The sequence below is a fragment of the Tyto alba genome, unplaced genomic scaffold (assembly GCF_018691265.1).
Source record: "Tyto alba isolate M040663 unplaced genomic scaffold, T.alba_DEE_v4.0 Super-Scaffold_2, whole genome shotgun sequence".
Lineage (NCBI taxonomy): Eukaryota > Metazoa > Chordata > Aves > Strigiformes > Tytonidae > Tyto > Tyto alba.
Genome location: NW_024881282.1, coordinates 41,387,339 through 41,408,046, shown reverse-complemented (window position 1 = coordinate 41,408,046; position 20,708 = coordinate 41,387,339). Strand labels below are relative to the sequence as shown.

The 20,708-nt window shown below is 38.1% G+C and overlaps 1 long non-coding RNA gene across 2 annotated transcripts in view; it reads left to right on the top strand.

Moving 5' to 3' along the window:
* LOC116965719 overlaps nucleotides 1-20,708 on the top strand; it is a 63,852-nt gene that overhangs the window by 31,643 nt on the left and 11,501 nt on the right. The window contains exon 3 of one of the 2 annotated variants that reach the window (XR_004409588.2): nucleotides 20,279-20,398. This is a non-coding gene — a long non-coding RNA (uncharacterized LOC116965719). Of the gene's footprint in view, nucleotides 1-20,260; nucleotides 20,399-20,708 lie in introns of both variants that reach the window. The other variant, XR_004409589.2, reaches the window with a different exon arrangement.

Below are 20,708 nucleotides of genomic sequence, written 5' to 3'. Positions count from 1 at the left end.
GCCACGCACACAAGCAGAGCAAAACAAGGAATTCTTTCACCCCTTGCCAAGGGCTCGCAGGTGCTCAGCCACCTCCGGGACAGCCGGGCTCCGTCACACGTAACCGTTACTTGGGAAGACAAACATCATCACTCCGAATGTCCCCCCTTTCCTTCTTCTTCCCCAGCTTTATATGGCGAGCATGACATCATACAGTATGGCATGTCCCCTCGGTCGGCTGGGGTCAGCTGTCCGGCTGTGCCTCCTCCCAGATTCTTGTGCACCCCCAGACTGCTGACTGGTGGGGTGGGGTGAGGAGCAGAAAAGGCCTTGACTTTGTGTGAGCACTGCTCAGCAATACCGAAAACATCCCTGTATTATCAATACTGTTTCCAGTGGAAAGCTAAAGCAGAGCCCCTTACCAGCTACTGCGGAAAAAGTTAACTCTATCCCAGTTAAAAACCAGCACACCAACTTGTCACAACGCACTTTTAAAATGTTGCTTTCTGTAATTACAGTGGAAGAGTGCTTAAGAAAGGAAGAAAAACATTTTTAGAGTGGATAAAACATTTCATGAAATCTGAATGCTGTAGGCATAGAAACCCAGCTCAACTGCAGACAAAATTAAGTTGGTGAGGCCAGGAGTTGGAAAAGCTGTGTTCCTCATCATAACTCTGCCATGAAGGTCCTGAGGAAAATGTTGAAAGGTACAGTTTGTTAGAGCTAAAGCTGTCTTCAGAGAGCAGCTGTGTTATTTTCTACATGTAAGAATTCTATGTTTTGATTTGGGCTTTTTAAAATCCAAAAGTTACTAATAGTATCATACAACATTGCACAAATGGTATCTTGACACTAAATCAACTCCTGAACGATATATCTAAACTAATCATATTGAGCCATTCCTTGACCTTAATTCTGTATTCATTCACTCACTGCATAATTAAGATTGATTTACATGGGAAATTTGTCATCCATTCTACCTGAACCCACAAAAAACTTACACATGTTGTGAGTAATGTATGTACATGAATCTCTTAGGTGAACTAATGATCCCATATACCACATATATTTTTTTTTCAGACACATCAGTATTACTAGTACTTTTGAGTAGAATTTTTACTTTTGAGGTTGCGGGTGATTGAGTCAGTTTCTGAAGTGATATCATCTCAACTCTGACAGGCCAGTGGAAACTGACATTTTAAAGTAATATTGTTTAAAAGCAGAGCACTAAAATGATAAGAGCATTTGCAAGGTTAAAGGTTTATAAAAATAGATGGAATGCTCTTTAGATACGAGTGACTGGATTATCTATAAAGAATATGACTGTGAAAATATGATCTGCAAATATTTGTCATCATTTATAGTTTGTGCAGAAAATCCTGAAATTATTTGTGTTTTCTAACCCTGTAGTGTATTGAAATAATTTTGCATTTTGCCTATTGTCACAAATGTCATGTCTTATAGAATCACCCATCTGCAGAATGTCTTCTGCCCTCTTTCCCACCACCACATTTGTTCATGCTAAATTGCAGACATGGAAGTACCTCCCCTCCTTCTTTCATATTTTAAAACATAGAAGTTCCATAAACAGCCTTCTCACACAGGCTGAGATACAAACACAGGCTGTCAATGGAGGGAGTTCTATACTAAGTAACCCCTAAAACTAATTTTTTTCCTTTAGCTGATGCTGAATGGGTGACCTCAGCCATGCAGACCTTCCAGTTTAATTTCCCAAAGCAGTTACAGGCTTGAGCTCTTAGATATTTTTCATATATCAAAACAGCTGTGTATACTCTTGTAGAGAGGCACGACATTTAATCTAAATAAATTTGGGAGGCTTTTGGTGGAGACTTGATTTTGACTGAATTGCTAGAATCTGCTGTTAAACAGGTCTCCTGTTTTAGCAGCTGGCTAAAATACTCAGGTGAAATCCTTCAAGAATCCTATAGTTTATACTTAATAAGATTTAATTATTTTACCACTTATCTCTTTCACATTAGTGCTCCCCTCTGCATTTGCCACATCAGAAGGAGCAATCCAAGTGTTGAATTATGAAAAATAATTCCAGTGTAGAAATATGAGTAATATACACAAGGTCAAAAAACAGGCAAGAGTAATTTGCAACTGCTAAATTGCTTGATGTAATGCTTTGGCTTGATAGTCTTTAAGAGGAGGCTTTACATAAGTCAAAGGTCTTTGGAGTAATATGCAAATCAAAATCCTACCACTCTCCTAAATCCTTTTAATCCAGTCGTTAATCTCAATAATGACCTAGTTTTTTGAACCTTTACTGTGTTCAGGCACTTAATCACATTACCTAATTTGCCCTTTGCAAACTTTTAGAGGAGAAATACATGCACATAAATAACATCCTGCTAAATGTAACTGAAGCCCTCCTGAACAAATGCAGTTTTATAGAAGAAAATCTCCTAGCACCTGCTGAAATCTCACATAGCCTCTCTTTACCATAACACTACATTTTTTAGCAGGTAGTAGAGCTTTGCATAATGCAAAGGAAGAGAGAGGTGGACACCTAATTCTTGTACTTAGCTGACGATTGTTAGTGAAACATCAAAGTGAAGAATGAGTAGCCATTACATAGTCTGGATTTTTTTCTCAATGCAAATTGCTCTGTATTGTATTATCACTGACATACCTGGTTTTCTGCAAAAATAAATAATGGAGAAAATCACTGGATTCGTGTGAGTTTTGAAATTGTAGAGGAAGAAAATTACCAACCATGAAAATACACAGTAAATTTTTTCACATGATTCTCTTACAGAGAGTAAGAACTGGTTTAGATTTAGTAGAAAACACTTCACTAATGTCAGAATTCCTAAACAAGGCAAGGCACACACCAGCTAAACCACAGCGTGTACAGCACTAAAATGCTCTCCAATACCAAGCACAGGTGCACATTAAAGCTTGAAGTTCACTTACAGTGATTACTTGGCTGGCAGATAGGCTTTGTACTTTGTGTCTGGGGAAGTATCTCAGACAAGTTTTACACAATAGGATGATGCATTTTCTGTGTAATTCCACCAGTGAGATAATCACATACCTACTTGATTGTCAAATATCTGTCAAAAATGTTAAGCACATTTTCAGATGAACTGATAGGACAGTGAGTGGGGGGCTTGTTTTCTTTATTTTACTTTGTAATTTTATTCCATTTTATTTTACTTTACTTTTAAAATAAAGTTCTTAAGCCAATCATATTTAAAAAACAGAACAAAACTAAACAAAAAAAGCACTTCTACCTCTGAACTTTCATAGCCGTCCTGCACTAGGACTGAAGTTGAATAGTGGTTTTAGCTGTTATGCCTCAAAGAGAATACTGGAGTGTAAAAAAGAACTACACCCCCATGAAGTGGGTATAAAACCAGACAGTAATGTATGCACTCTTCATAAGGAGTCACAAAAGCTAAAAGCATTTGTTAGTTCTCTGAGGGCTAAAGGATTGTGACAGGTACAATAAATGTTCTAGTAACTAGACACTACAACTCTGAATTGAGTTTATCATTATTAGGATTTTTGTCTTTTTATCCAGTGAAAGTAGAAGGAAGCCAAAAATAATAACAATAAAATCAGTGCATGTTCACAGTACTGTTGAGGATCTGAACAACGGGAGAAAGCCAATACTTCTCCTATAGAGAAGTAATATGGCTCTATGAAAATTATACTAAAAATCTATCAGATTTAATAGAACAGTAAAATCTGTGTCCAGATTTTCTGAAGTATCCCATAGAATTCTGTGGAAGTGATATAATTTTCCATTATATTGCATGGCCTGGTGAAAAAACCTTTCAAAAGGTTAGCATTTTCTATCACATTAATGTATTTTCCAGGACTTTTCTCTAAATAATGTTTTCTTCAGCTCATAAATTCCCTCTTTGCTTTATGTATTTTTAGCCTTTATATTATTTCAAAATAGTCCATATCTAATGAGTTTCTACATTTAATCACTTGAATGAATAGTTATGAAGTTTTGTATGTCCTTGTTCTACTTTTCTTTGTAAGATTACACGTCCTATTTTTAAGAAGTGTTTTACAGGTCTGTTTTGAAATTCAGATAGATCCAACTGTTTAATGAGCATGCCAAACAATGGTCTTTCATAATTACTCAGAGTAGCTGACAATTTTTTTAGATGATTTCTTTATCATATTGCCTGTGTTCATGACTATGCCAACCATTACTCATGGATACTTGTGAAATAACAGAGAATCAGAGTGGTGGAGGTTGGGAGGGACCTCTGGAGATCATCTAATGAGACCCCCCCTGCTTGAAGCAGGATGAGCTTCAGCAGATTACTCACAGTTGTGTCCAGTCAGGTTTTGAGTACCTCCAAGGATGGAGGCTCCACAGCCTCACTGGGCAACCTGGTTCAGTGTTTGATCACTTTCACAGTAAAACATTTGTCTGGTGTTTAAGTTGACTTTCCTGTATTTGAATTTGCACCCATTGCCTGTCATCCTGTCACTGTGCACCACTGAGAGGAGACTGACTCCACCTATTTACTTTCTCCCATCGGGTATTTACACACATGGATAAGATCCTCTTGAGACTTCTCTGCTCCAGAGAATTGTTCTCTGCTGAACAATTTCAGGTCTCTCAGCCTCAACTCATATGTGAGATACTCCAGTCTCTTAATCATTTTCTTGGCTCTTTGATGGACTTGGTCCAGTATGTCTTTGTCTCTCTTTTACTGGGGACTCCAGAACTGGACCTGGCACTCTAGCTGTGTCTCACCAGGGGTGAGTTGAACAGAAGAATCCTCTCCCTCGACCCACAGGTCTTCCTGATACAGCCCAGGACGCTGTTGGACATCTTTTCTGCAAGCACACACTGCTGGCTCATGGTCATTTTGTTGTCCATCAAGACCCCAAGATCCTTCTCTGAAGAGCTGCTTTTCAGCCAGCTTGCCTCCAGGCTGTACTGGTGCATAGGTTTATTCCTGCTGAGGTGCAAGACTTGGTATTTGCCTTTGTTGAACTTCATGAAGTTCCTGTCAGCCCATTTCTCATACCTGTTTAGGTCCTTCTGAATGGTAGCACATCCATCATGTATCAACTGCTCCTCCCAGGTTTGTGTCACCTGCAAATATGCTGAGGCTACATTCAGTCATGCTATCCAGATCATTAATGAAGATCTTCAGCAGTATTGTCCCTAGTATCAACCCCAGGGTGCATCACTAGTGACTGGCTTCCAGCTGGACTTTGTGGTGCTGAGCACAACCTGTTGAGCTCGACAGCTCAGCCAGTCCATTGTCCTCTTATCTGGCCTGTACTAAAGTCAATAAATAGTATCAATTGTTCTGCCTTCCCATTCTTTTGAAGAAAAGATGAGTATGTACTAAGGGTAAAATTAGAAACACATATATGGATATATTTTTATGAGAAAAGCATGTGCAGTCTCTTACAGTTAGCATTCACAAAATTGCATGCATTGGCCTCCATATAGCTGAAAATATCCTTTCTACTGAATCTATGTAGCTAAGTAAATTTAACTCGGACCTACAAGGCTCTTTGGATTTTATCAGAGGCTCTATGGATTTTTACCACCTCCAGTAAAATTTTTCTGTAACATTTAACATAAGTAATATACCTTTGACCATTTGAAATACAGTAGTAAATACAATTTGCGCGGAGTGTAATGTGGGAGAGCAAAATGCTAGTATATGAAAATTGCATCAAGGTAACAGTCTGTGTAATGATAAACAGAAAGGAGAAGAACAGCTTGTTGGCATTTTCAGGGTTTCACTTACCAGTTCTAGTGACTCATCTTTGAGGCAGTCTCTGAACATCGACAGATATCATTCAAACAGTTACCTTTCCTATTCAAAAATTACAAGCTACTCTGACGGAACCAAAAAGAATGTCTTTTTTTCAGTCATTTTCAAGATGTTTTCTTGATAATCATAGAAAAAGATCACAGATTTTGTATTTCTGTATCAGTGGCAACTATAATCTCATTGGAAGCAAGACAAGAAATCAGAAAGATAAAGGTCTATAGCAACATGCAAATGTAGCAATTGAAATGGGAGTTGGCAAAAATAAAATTTAAAAACTCTTGAAGCATTTGTAGAAAGGGGAACAGTAGGATAGGGAAAAGATTGCACCAATATTCACATATATATATATATATATATATATATATATATATATATATATATATATCCCTCTTTCATGACTATGCTTGGTTTTATGCATACAAATACTCTTAGCAAGATCAGTGATCAAGTGCACCTGTAAATACGTCCAGGATCAGTACTATTGTAAAAAGAGGAAGATTTGGGATGAGGGGTGGAGGCAGAGTACCTGAGCTAAGAGTGCACAGAATCATAGGGAGACTGAGGTTGGGTTTTAGTTGGAGGTCTCTGGTCCAACCTTTAATCCAACCACATGCTCAAAGCAGTGCTAACTTCAAAACGAGGTGAATTCACTGAGGGCCTCACCCACAGCTCCCCTGAGCAGTATGTTCCAGTGCTTAACCACCGTTGTCCTGAAGACGTTTTGTTCCGTAACCTGACTGGATTTCCTTTCTTGGGACTTCCCACTGTTGACTCTTGTGTATGTCCTAAATTGTCTGTGGGGATTATGGGCAGCTCTAGAAGGCAACCCAGCACATGTGAGTTAGAGCTACCTTCTTGCATTTCCTATCTTTCTCCATACAAGAAGACTGTTCTTCCAAGGCTGGCACTTCACTGCATTACATGAATCTATCTTCACTACTGCTCTTCCTCAGAAGGAGAAATAAGTGAACTACATGTAGGAATTCTGTTGCTTGTTGTACTTCATATACCAGATTTCTTAAACTCTGTATTTGAGAGAGTCTTAGTCATTCAGCTGTACCCATTGTACCTGTACTGCTTTATGTTGGTTTATATGTTAGAGTCTATTTTTTTTCAGCCATATTTCATAAGTACTTTATTAAAATACTACAGGATTGACTCTCCTTTCCAATGTATGTTTTGCAGGCTTTATAAAATCAGTTCTGCATACATTCCTGTCTTAAAATGTAGGCAGTCATGAAAGACCCCTTTAAAATAACAATCTAAGACAAAAATTGCTCTGGTAAATAACATAACATGCTGCTGGCAAATTAATACTTCATACTACTGTGTGCTATGTGCACACCCCCCACCATGAGAATCCATCAAAGGCATTTGCATTTCCACGTGTGATGTGGTGAGTCACCTTCAGATTTGACTGACAAAAAGGCACTTTAAAATGAAGTTGAATGCCACCATGTGTAATTCTTTTTGTGAATCAAGTCTAACAGCCATGGCCAAGTTTCCCCAGATTTGATCTCATTAAAATCATATCAGTAATCATGGAGCGCTTGGTGTTCCTACTTGTTTATCATAGAAGCAAAGGTCTGAAACATACCTCACTTAGGCTTTCCCAGCATGCACATCTCTGGGCAAAAAAGGCTCAACAATGTCTATGTCAGTTCTGATGGGCCTCAAAAACAGAGAGTAGTTTTGGTCCTTGTGCTAGCATCCATTCAGCCAGTAGCAGCACAGCTTTCCCCACAATGCAGCAGGTTCTGTGTCTCCACACAACTGTTTGTGAATGGAGATGTCTCTGGCAGAAGGAGAAACGTCTGGTTAACAGTGGAGTCAGTCTGCTGCTAATCGATAACCCGAAGCCCAGTGCTACATGATTCTAATGCAATCTGCCAGAGCAAGAAATCTGTGCTGGTTCATAATTCAGACAGATATGATTCAGACATTGAAAGAAAAGAAATGGGGGGAGAGGAGATCAATATTGGGAGATCTCATCTATAGCTGCCATCTGAAATCTCCAATGATTGAGCGTTCTGTAACTTGAAACATTAATCTTGATGATGTGCAGAGGTTGGGAGGATGAAAAGGGAACACTGGGTAACAGAATGAAACCTCTTAACAATTTTATCAGGCCCAGCTTTCACTGTCACTCACATAAAAATTGAAAGGGCAAGCTTAAAGATCTGCAACCTTTCAATACATAAGGCCTTCAAAGTATGCTCATATTGTTCAGGAAAGTTATTTTGCTTGGTAATCAAAATAACAGCTGAGGGAGCCCAAAAGGAAAAAAAACAGTTATCAGACACATCCTTCTGAAAAGCCTAACATGAAGATACTGGTCATTCCATCACCATCAAGACAATGCACACAACAGTTTGATTTAAAGCTTCTTTTTGTGAACACACACTTCATGCATACTGAAAAAGTGGGAAGTTCTTGTGCTCATTGGAATTCATCACAGAATGAGCCTTAATAAGTCAGCTATTTATGCAAAGAGTGGTGAGAGCCATCATGGTTTAAGACAGAGGAAAGATTAATATATTCAAAACATCAAACTAATTTAAAGCGTGAAAGGACAGCAGACCAAAATTTATAATCATCTCAAACCGTTTCTAGGTTGAAAGTCATTCATTCATTCATTGCAAGGAAAAAGAAAAATAGATGTTGTCTAATTTGAATTGTCATTTGTTTGATTCAATTTTGATTGCATCAGGATTGTCTGGTTTTTATGTGCAAAATTTTCCTCTTTTGATTAGTGTTCCTCTGTCTTCTGGATATCAGCTATAAATCACAGAATAATCATGACAAAGTTTGGTTTTGTTTGAATGCCTATTATAATTCCATTTTGTCTCATTTATACCCTAATCAAATAAATCCCACTGGAAGTTAGCCAAGGGACAGAGCTAAAGCAAATGACAGTAAATCAAGAACTGATTTTCCTGACATACAAAGTTTTAACCTTTGCAAGACAAGTATTTAGTCTGTAATGAAGACAAAATGCAGCAAAAGGTAAGGCTGAGCTATCTGAACAGCTTTGAGGCTGAAAGCACCTCCTCTGCTGCCTTCAGAGTCCAGCATCAGCCCTGGACATTGGTTTACACATTGTAAAGAAGGACACAGCTCATTAGGACCTACAGGCCAGATGGTTTCATGGGAGTGAAATAAACATTTGTGTGCCTTTATGAACAGGTTACATTCCTCAGTTGCAACAAGAGTGTTGCTGGAGGTGTAAAGTGTCCAGGTTGGGGCTGGACTAGAGCTCCCGTTGGTCTGGCAGGGGGAGGAGCTGCAGCCCCCTGAGACCCCAGGGGCTCCCCAGGTCCCAGTGCCCTCACCTGTGTGCGGGGGCGGGGGGAGCACAGCTGGAGGGCTGGGCCCCGATTGGCCGATAGTCCGTGTCATGTGACATTGTGCTCACTATATAAAGGCAGGAGTGAGCCAGGAGGGGCTCTCACTTCCCGGAGCAGTGCTGCAGTGTCTTTGTGTTTGGGATTGCTGGCTGGGAGCAGGTGGGTGTTGGTCAGTGGGTGGTGAGCAGCTGTATGGTACGTTACCCGCTGATACTGCTGTCAGCGTGTTGTTCTGTTACTGTTATTAAACTGTTTTTATCTCAACCCGCGAGTCTCCCTTTGCCCCTCCGATTCCCTCCCCGTTCCCAAGTGGGGGGAGGGTGGGTGAGCGACTGCGGGGCGTTTAGCTGCTGAGTAGGCTCAAACCATGACATAAAGTTACAAAGAAGGTATAAAATTAGAAACAGTGAGTATGTGCCTTGAGGTTCCCACAAACACAAACTGGTCCTCTAGTTTGCGAAGGCAGCACAGACCTGTAGCCATGTGCCTGTAGGGTCATCTCATGTGCCTAAGTGCCCAGCAGTGACTAAGCAAGCAATAGTAGGTTACGTTCTCCAAAATAAGACTTAAAGTACTCAGCGAAAAATTTACATTAATAAATTAAACGTCAGGCTAATAAGATCTTTAGGGGCTTTTTTTGTCTCAGAAATTCATGGTAATCACAGAAGTCAATGTAAAAATACTGAAATATCACAGAGCATTGGAGCTGGATAGTTCTGCCACTGGAAAATGTCTTTATCTCAGGGATAAGGATATTTTCCAAGGATCCATCAGAGGTAGATGTTGCACCATATGAACAAAGCCTCCATTGTGCCAGGCACCCTACAAGAGCACACAAAAATCTGTGCCTGAAAGAAGTTTCCATGTGAGAAGCCATGTTGACTCCTTGTCCCAATGACATGGAATGTCCCAAGGAATGAAGATGCAAAAGGAGATTTAGAATGAGATTAATTTAATCTTAATTCAGACATCTACAGTGCTGATCCTGTGTTTTAGTCACCCAGGGTTCCCCTCATGCAACAGTGCAGAAGTAGACATTTTATGGCATGTTTCATCTGATCTATTTTGGATGTCTACTTTAAGATGAGAAAAATTATCTCTAGCAACACCTATTTCTCTCCATGAATCTGGCAAACAGCCTACATGGCAACTGTGCTGTAGGTGTCTACACTTGGTCAGATCAGTCCTTAGCCTTGTTGCTTTCTCTTCCCCTCATGTACACAAGCTGAGGCAAATACAATCTGCTGTTAAGGTTGGTTTCCAAATTTCTGTTTGGAGAGTTTACAGAAGACTGCCAACCAATTTTTGTTGCCAAAAAAAAAAGGCATAGAATAAATGCTTTCGATTATTCTTGAGCAGTAGTGCATCTAGTGGGTATTCCATAGGTGCCTTCACCCCTCCTGTGGCCCTGCAACAAACTGCCTGCCTTTGGCCAGAAGCAGCTTTGCCTGTGTAGCAGCAGCAGCTTGGAGCCTGAAATTTGGTGCCCCTCTCCTGACCTCCCTGTGCAGTCAGGTCACTGGTGTTCCTTATGGGCTAGCACTAGCCTATTGGCACCATGTTCTTTCATAAAATCATCATCATAGAATGGTTTGGACTGGAAGGGACTTTGAAGATCCCCCAGTTCCACCCCCCTGCCACGGGCAGGGACACCTTCCCCCAGCCCAGGTTGCTCCAAGCCCCGTCCAGCCTGGCCTTGGACACTGCCAGGGAGGGGGCAGCCACAGCTGCTCTGGGCACCCTGGGCCAGTATTTCCTTTCTTGAAATAACTTACTTCACACAGGGCGAGGTATAAAACATGAATTAACAGTACCTTCCTCTGTACCCAAGCCAAGATACCTACATATGATCACTTAAAACACCCCTAGTATTTGTTTTGATTATATATAGCATATAAGAAAAAAAGATTGATTTTAGAAATGGGCATTAACCAGTATGTAAGAATTATTATACTCAGGCTCTTGTGTCTATATAATCACATCTTTTTGTGAATATAGTTATCTGATTTTGTTTTGGGTGATTTTTTAAATCTAGTCACAAGTATGAAGAGGCATGAAAGCTAAAGTAAATCTGGATTAAAAAATGTTTAGTTTGTGTAGAATTTATTATGTACTGGAGCATATATATATGCCTTATTTCAGTCATGACGAGAGAAGAGACACGAGAAGAGGCAATCCATGTGAATGTAATGGGATGCCTGGCTAAATAGTAGATTCCTCAAGGACAGATCAGAAGAGCAACTGTACATGAGTGCCATTCTGAACCTGACAACAGTACAGTGAGAGCCCCAGAAATGTTTCTAATCATGAGGTTATTCAACTGAAAAAAAAAGAGTTTCATGATGTTGAAATTGATTCATTATTTTGGTCTCGAACTGACTGAGGAAAAAATTCAAGTTATTTTTTTTAAGGAATCAGTAGATTCATTTGGATGTGCTATATGCAAAATGTTTCAATTTCTTAAGACACAATTCTAAAGTTGAATTTTAGATAAATGCAACTTCTCACATTCTACCAAAATTTTTTTCTTGTTTTTTTTTTTTTTTTCTGGTTTTCAGTTTCATCATCAAAACAATGAGTAGTTCTCAGCCATGTTCATATGCCACCGTTTGTTATCACAAATGTGTTTCTTTGGAAGTTTTGAAACAGACCAGGCTTGCTTACCGCTATCAGGCTCTATTCCAATATGTAGGGGAAACAAAAAAAGCCATTAAATATAGAGCAAAATGTCCAGTACTATAAACTAGTATTTCTCAGTGTGCCAATGTTTTCTTTGACCTTTCTACTGATGTTATGATGTCACGACTCTGCAGCTTTGGCCTATTTTCTGCATAGCCTCTACTGGGCTAGATTTGATGGAAATAAACATCTTACATAACAGTTCGGCTGTGCACTCAGCTTTTCTTCTCTATTTTTTGGATTTTTTTTTTTGAAGGAGATTTTCTCAGCATGAATTCTGCACGTACAATTAACATTTGCCAAATTTTATCTTCAAAATCTGTTAGGGTTTATAAGAAGATTAAGAGACAGAGCTGATGTGCTTCATCACCCTTCCCCTGTAATCACACAGCTTTGCACTAGGAAAGAGAGCAAGAGGCAGGTTAAAACTGCAGTAATTCCCTTGAAAGGAGAACTAAAATAGAAGACTATGAATGTGAGACTGTACTACTGGGATTGTTTAAACCAAACTCTTTAAGGAAAGAGCAAAGATCACATACAGACTATACTCACAGATGTAAAACATACTCTGACCTGATAGCTTTTGCACTATGTTAATAGTAAAGACAAGGATGAACACCATTGCACAATAGAATCTTTAACACTTTATTTTCTTGTTTTCTGTATTTCTTTTGACTGAATATGTAATGTAGCAGGTATGTATATGGACAAAGACTAAATAAGAAATCTTCCTAAAGAATAAAGGCTGAAATGCATATTCATAAATATTTTTAAACAAAGTGAATACAGAAATAGATGTATATATACCAAGGCAGAAAAAAAAAAAAAAAAAAGCAAGCCAGAATATGCTCAATGAATTGGCATTACCCAAGTCACAAACACAGGTTTTTAAAATTGGGAAAATTTGCAGAGGAAATTTTGCAAAGATTTCAGGCTTGTTTACTTTGGCACTAAAGTCACAGGAGATACCATCAGCCTCTGCTTTCAAAATCACTGAACAGTTTAATGACAGTTAAACTTCAGTATTTTTGGTTTTCTTGTAGTTTGACTTCTGTTTTTCCAGCCTTATGGCTTTAAGTCACCACATTTTACTCCACAAAACACAGGCAGGAGAAAAAGCTTACTTAAAAGAAAATGAGGAATCTGAAATTTATGGTAGTCATTAGGCACTTAAGGTAGAGTGAGATTTTTTTTCACATTTATGGTACCAGCTTTTCTCTCTCTTACACCAATTTTATACCCCATATCTCTTTTGGCACTAGTGGAATGACCTGATCAGATAAACAGCATATTAAATTATCAGACCTACAATTTCCAAATCGGATGTGTTAAACTCTCTGTATTAGAAAACAAATAATTGGCATGCCACAGTGGAAATGAAGTAGCTCCTTTTAATTTTTAATGATTAAATAGTACCTAAGCCTGTGTCCTTTAATTAACCTAATCACTTGTGTGCTTGCAAGGAAGGCATCTTGTGCTGCAGAACTGCATCAGCAGAAGCCCAGCAGCAGAATCACTCACCCTCTGTGAGTTTGGGAAGACACTGTTTCCAGCTGCAAACTACAGGATAAATACAGACTGGCTTCCTCCACTGACTGATCCAATGCATAAACCACCATGTAATCCATTTACTGCACGCAAGACAAGTTTTTCCAAGCATTGTTGAACTCACTACCTCTATCAGCAGGGCATGTTATTATGTTTAAAAGAGCTCTTAAATATTTACTTTTATCTGGAAATAACATCCCTTCAACTCAACATTCTGTTTAAAGTTACGGGATTTTAGGAATAATTCTTTAATAGGAATCCTTCCTGCATTAGGAAAAGCTATGCAAGGTACAATGTAACCTACAGTCCTCACTACATCAGATCATGTAAATGTTCTTTCTGAGATAAAAATTCTCTACTTCTTACTTTCTTTCAATCTTTCTTTTTCACTGTAAATTTGTCACATTTGAAGCATTAGGAATGATACTTCAAAGGGAATCCTTGCCTGTCTTCTACATGGCCTCTCAGTTTTTAGGTGAACCAAGCCAAAGAATTGAAAATGCACATGTAACTTTACATTTATATCACCTGACTTACATTTAAGTTATGTAATTTTTTATGTCCATAAACATGAAAACAATAATTTAAAGATTTGTTTAATGGATGTTGTTTTTACTTAATTTATTCCATGGGTCTAATGTCTATAAAGCAAGAACAATCTGGATTGATTAAAATAATGTGCATTGCACTGTATATAAGCCATACTTCATGTCCTAATGTTGCCAGAAAATGGTAAACTACAGACCAGTACATCACATCAGTTGAGAATGTATCACTGAAGTTTAGAGTTGGCAGAGACCTTTACCTCTTAATTCGTGTTTAATTTCAAAGGAACAGCATTTAGTGAAGGGTCCCAAAAATATGTAAAATTAAATTAAATCCAGGCAAGTTAAAGAGAATTCACTGTCTATTAAAATAAAATTCATTTATGTACTGGAACCTTCCCAGACTATCAACATTGCATTGTTTTTAAACCAGATTTGAAATGGCAAGGAGAATGTATTCTCTCAACCTAAAGGCTATGTGTTGATAACATCTTGTAATGAATGTCGCCGGCAGAGTGTCGCAGCCAGGTAACACCGAAGGCATTCCACAAAGGAAACACTTTTAAGAAGGTTTGATTTCCTGATGAGAGGGAAATTGTACAAAGAAATTCTGGAAGAGTATACAGGTAAACTTGACAAGTCCATGCTGTGGGGAAATTGATCTTACAGTTTCTTTCCTGTCTGAGTTGAGGAGAGAAAAGCTTTTGATTCTCTGCTGCTTCTACATGTCCTTGATCATAGACTGGCTTTAGTTTCTCAGAAAATCCTTCTGAAAGACAATTAGCTGAAAGAGAAGCTGCTACCAAAGTAGGAATAGGGGAGAAAAACACCCACTAATGGTGTTTATGGAATCACAGCACCCTGTTTAGTCATATTTCCTCCATTGAAAATCCTGGTTTTGCTTCCACCCATGAGCCTGACTTCTGCAATTGAATTCTCCTTGGGTTTGCATTCCTTGTAATAGTTACAAATAAAAAGTGACAAAGTGTCATGACTTAAGGTCAGGACCATAATTTTGGAAATACTAGTTTAGGAAGAACAAGCACAGCATCTCAATAAAATATGATCTCTGTCCCAGACTGCAGCTGAAAAATGCAGCTACTTCTTAAAGCAGGATGTCTACCTCCATCCATATGATGTATATTAGAGCTAAAAATGCATTGGTTACAGCGTTCAGGAGGTAAAAAAAGAAAAAAAAAAAAGCCACATAATCATTTATGTATGAATGGAAGTTAAGGTTCTTAATTAAATAGTTTGTATAAATTTCTCATTTGCAAATGGAAATCTCTGGAACTAAACTACTACAGTTTTAGAAGGCTTCAGCTCGATATAAATTCCCCTTGCAAAACCAGGTACAAGAGATCCAGGTACCAGGTCACTGTGCCATGTAGATACGAAAAGCTCAGAAAACACAGAGGAACTGTAACAATAAATTTCCCTTTAAAGAGGAAGGCTGATTTTTTTTTTTTTAAGTACATAGCTAATCAAGAAAAGGATTACTCACTTCATGGGTATAAGAAAAAGTGAAGTCTTAAATGTCTTAAAGCAGCACATAAATTTAATATAATCAGAAGTCCTACATTTAAATTACATGAACCCCAAATGTTTTAGGCATGTTCTATTTTAAATTACAGCACTATTATAAGATTTTTAATGAAAATATCCTCAATCCCTTGCCCCCCCAAAAAATTTCAGTATGACTTTATGAAAATGCTTTGATTTTTCCTGACAGTTTTGATGAGGTAAATGCTGAGTTCTCAAAAAATTCAGTAGTAGCCATTTTTCCTTGAGGTATACACTAAACATCATACATGCATTTCAGTAGGCCGATGAAATACTTTGTTAGTGTTGATTGAAATCAACACTGCTTTTATAAATGAAATGTCCCATTCCTCCACAAACAACAAACACATCAGTTCAGTCTCAGAAATTGTGATCAGCCTCAGTCTGTGGGTAAAACCCTTCTTGAAATTATAGAATTATCATATCAAAATATTTTCCTGGGAGAAGATATCCTTTTTCCAATACTCACCTTTAAGAGATCTGTATTGGTTTGGTTCCTGGGCAGATGACTTTAAAATTCTCAGGTACTGAAGTTTTCTAAGAGTTGCCTAAGAGGTGAGAAAACTCATGTGAAAAAGCAACAGAACAAAGATATAACTTTGATGTACAAAAATACAAGTTGGTACCACAATGCCACCAGAAATCAGTGGCATACAAAGTGGTTCTGCAGCTTTTGGATTCAAACTTCCATAGCTAATTTAGGAAAGTGAACCTTCCCACTTCATCCCATCTCTGTACATCAATATTGTCCTCTTTATCAATATAATCCAAGACAGAGAAAAATCTTCCAGGCTCAGTAATGATGAGTTTCTAACAAAATGAATAAACAGATGCAATTCATGACCTCTTTATGGGAGGTCAGATTTTAAAGTTTGGTCTTAGGCTTAGTAAAAGTTACAGAAAAATTAAAGTTGAAACTGTATGCCCACATCATTAGAAGTCAGGTTTCCAGGAGAATTTATGAGCTGCAAGGAATTCATAAGCCTTGGACATCCATGTCTTTTCCTCTTAAAACTGATACATATTGTGTATGATTTATGAGCAACACTGGTTAAAAAATGGATGCCAAACTGAAGCTGTTCCTTAAACCAATTTTATGTACATCTATAAAAATGACAGATACAAGATGCAATGTCAAAAAGGGAAGGATAAACCAACCAAAAGTATTAACAAGATTTAGTACACCACTTTGCCAACTCCTGTTCAAGAGAGGGGAAAGACACTAGGTGGATGGGGGATGGTGTCAGGTTTAACAGCACTCCCTTCTCTGTGTTAGTACACAGCTTTGGAACATAAAAGCAAGAAGTGAAAGCATGAAAACATCTGCTTGTAAAGGATCATACTTTAAGAGGCTCCCATATTAGCTATTACTTAGCTATCACTAAGTTGCGTAAACTCTTACGTTACATGAGGATTCCCGGTTAGTTCTCAGACACTGCAATACACAGCTTCTGTCATGCTCAATGGCTGTGAGAGATAATTAAAAAGTAAGAGTCCCCAGGCATAATTCAGAAGATTTTCCAGGCCTAAAAGACATCCTCCTTCACCTTATGCTGCCCAATGGACCAAACTGTGACTCAGTTCTGCATCATTACCTGCATCCTGCGCTGAACATACCCCTGCCACTTCCAGGGCCTAAGAGGACTGCTTTCTGTGGCACTTAAGCCAGAGGAATTATCCTACTGTGAAAGCAGAGTTTTAGCAATGCCTACATAACACCTCCTGCTGCCTCGTCCCTTTCATATGATGTGAAGAAGCTGGACTAGAATGAAGCTCTCACAAGAAATCTTCAAAATTAATTCAAGTAATATTCTAATTTGTTTTCTCTCCTGTTATTGGTGTCCTTCCTTTTTATACCCTGTTTTCATACTCATCACATGAAGGTATTAATGGGCAGGTAAAACAGATGCTGTCACCCTTTTGAGTCAATGGGAATTTACACAGGGAGTGAAACTGACTTTATCCAGATAATGTTAAAAACAAAAACTCTTTGGGGGTATTTAGATTTGGTATGATACTGGGTGAATGGGTATTTGCTTATAGATCTGCAGGGACCTAGGTAATATTCCAGGAAAATTTATGAGTCCAAACCTAACCTTTCTGGCAAATAATTCAGAAGATATAGAATACCTACAACTATACAAATATGTCTACCTTATGAAAAGCCTCATTTTACACTTTCTTGACCTGAATGTGACCTTGACAAACATGTGCCTAACTTTTGTTCATGCTGTTGATGGCAATATGACTACTCATGAGTTCGCAGTTAAGTGAATTTTTGGATCTAGATCTATGCTACTTGTATTGCAGGCTTTTGTGGGAATATGGGAACAGAGGGCTCAAGAGGACCATCTGATCCCTCAAATCCAGTTCTCTGTGATCTTATTAAACATAGCATGATGTGTGCCACAATAGATATGTCTAATTTAGAAGGGTCCACATACTCATCGCACCACCTCACCATTACACAGCACTTTCAAGAGTCCAGAGTAGCATCTAAACAAGAGAAAACCCAACCAGAACTGTAACATAGCACTGGAATAGGCCAGGATGGAAGGAGATATGAGGTGAAAAGCTGGACAACTGTAGGAGTAGAGAAGCACAAATACAAACATTCAGGTGAGCCTAGAAAGAGGAGCAAATTCCTTACTTCAGAGAGAGCAAAAATATCCCAAAGTTCAGCCAATCTGACCCAGGATAAAAATATTCCTTATGTCCACTGCTTGTGGTTTAGCTCCAGTAAATTAGCAGCACTCAAGACATTTTAATGCATTTAGAAATATGAGTCCATCTCAGTCATAGCTACCTGTGACATGAGTGTAATGCTTCATACGAAGGCAAAAAAGAAAACAAAGCAAAAGAACAAAAAAACCCTCAGGTAAAACATTTCAAAACCTCAACTGTTGCTTATATTCTATGGAACTTGTTTGGGGTTTTTTTTCAATTAAAATAGAATTCATCAGACTTAAGGTAGATGCTTACTTGTATGATATCATCTGATGGTCAGTTGAAAGAAACAAAGGGCAAATTAATTTATTCCTAAAGTAGATATCCGAAATGGGTTGTATTTTTTGCACCTTAAAAGTGTTTAGTTCACTCTATTCATTGGAAAAGAGTTCTAGCTCCAAGGTACATGCTTACACTGTAAATGATAATTGTATTAGCTGAATCCTATGCTTAAATTATAAGAAATATTTTATTTATTTGAATTGGAATTGCTAGCTTTTTTATTCCAATAAATTTTCCTGCTTTTTTATTTCCACTCTGAGTGACAGGCAAAACAGATACATTTCCTGAGCACATATATATTTTTGTCTTATTAATTCAACCAAAGTTGAAAAAAAAGGTTTCTACCTGAAAGGCAATGAAAACTGATAACTGCAAATAGTATTTACCACCTGTGATTTGAGCCCAGATTCAAGTATTAGAAATACAGAAAATGAATTTTTCTTGAGTGAAGACGTGATATTACTTATTATAATATATATGATTAACGTGTGATTATTTTGAAAGGAAAATATCTTGTAATTCCAGGGTATTTTCTCTAGGCTCATTGTCAGGCAAATCCTTAAAGCTGTTATTTGAAGTTTCCCACAGACATCACTAAAAGCTCTTTTCAGCACCAAATACCAGCACAAGTCTGAACAAGCTGCACTTAAATGTTCATTCCCGCAATCCATCCACTGGTGTTTCAAAATGTCTTGTTGCTTGCATTAATATTTAAGGCAAAATTCTTCCTCAATAAAGCTGGCAGTGGCTTACCTTTGTTATATACTAAACTTAAAGCTTCAGGGAGTTTAAACTTAATTTGATTAATTAGACAATAGTCTAAAGACATCCATTCTGTTTACAATAGGACTTTAGCACAGTGAAACAGTATTTACTAGGAGGAGACTTTTTTCTTGTTAAGGTCATTGACAGTATTCTCTCAATCCAGTTATAGGCATCTAGGCAGGTACTCTGAGTTTGAACCTGAAACTATGCCCTGTGACCCTAGTATGAAACAACTAATGAGACAACACATTACTGTTGTATTCCATTTTGCCCATCATTGGAGAATATGAAAATTAGAGTTTTCATAAATGAGAAATGCTCAGAAGGCTGAAAGCAGATTATGTTCATATAGCTCTTGGTCAAAATGCTCTTCTGAAGAACATTCAAGATTCTAATAACACACATAGTTGGTGCAGTCCTGAAGGGGCATGTTTCAAAATTAAGGTCAATTTATGTGCTTTGAGAGAACACTCTAGATTTACAATGTTGACTCATGCTGTTGATTCATGTTTCTTCATATCAGAACTGTGCTTTGAAACAGGTTTCCCAGTCATCTCACCTAAACATGCTTTGGTCTGCATATTGGTGTAGTCTTGGAGCACCTAAACCAGAATCCTTTAGGATGAAGCTAAACCATAAGCACCGAGCACTGTACTGTATGCCAGTGCTCCAGCAGCACCCCTGCTGTATGCCAACTGCTACTGGGTGTTCACTGACCCAGAGCAAAATCCCTGTATCACACACAGTATTGGTTCCCCTGTATCTCTGTTTCGTTCTGTAGGTTGAGATCCATGCTCTTTCTACTCCATGCACCATACTACTTGCAAATGTAAATACTGACTCTATAATATAAAGAGCACAGGCTTTAATCTCAACTGCTGTTAAATCCAGGTTCTTTAACATCAGTGAAGCTGCACTGATTTATGTCACTTAAGGATCAGGGTCTAGTGAAATATTTTTGAATGAACCTGAAAGATGTGTCAGGAAAAAGATGTTACAGACATTGAGTTGGCCATTTCTGTTTTTTTATTAGGCATTTCTTACTCTTCAGATGGCTGAAAGAGTGACTCCAATGAAAGATGCAAAGCTCAAAACCCTACACTGCGCTTCAGTAACTCCAGGGTTTCTTGCTAATCTGAAGCTGTGATCCTCGAGGACTGAAATGCTGAAGGTAATGAATTAAAACAGATCAAAGCCATGTACAGATAATGAAAACAACAGGTTATCTAAAAAATTTACTTTACTATCTAGAGCATGGCCTTGGCCATGCCAAAAGACCTTGGCTTCCTAAATTTCGTGAGTTGGTCTTTCCTCCATTTTATCATCAGACCCATCAAATGCAGACTCTCAGCTGGCATCTGGGTGCATAATTTCAATTTAAACACTATTGAAAATGTAGTTTAATATAAGCATCAGATTTAATACAGAACCACTGCTGAGTTTCTGGGAAGAATGAAATGAAAGGAAATCAAATATATTTC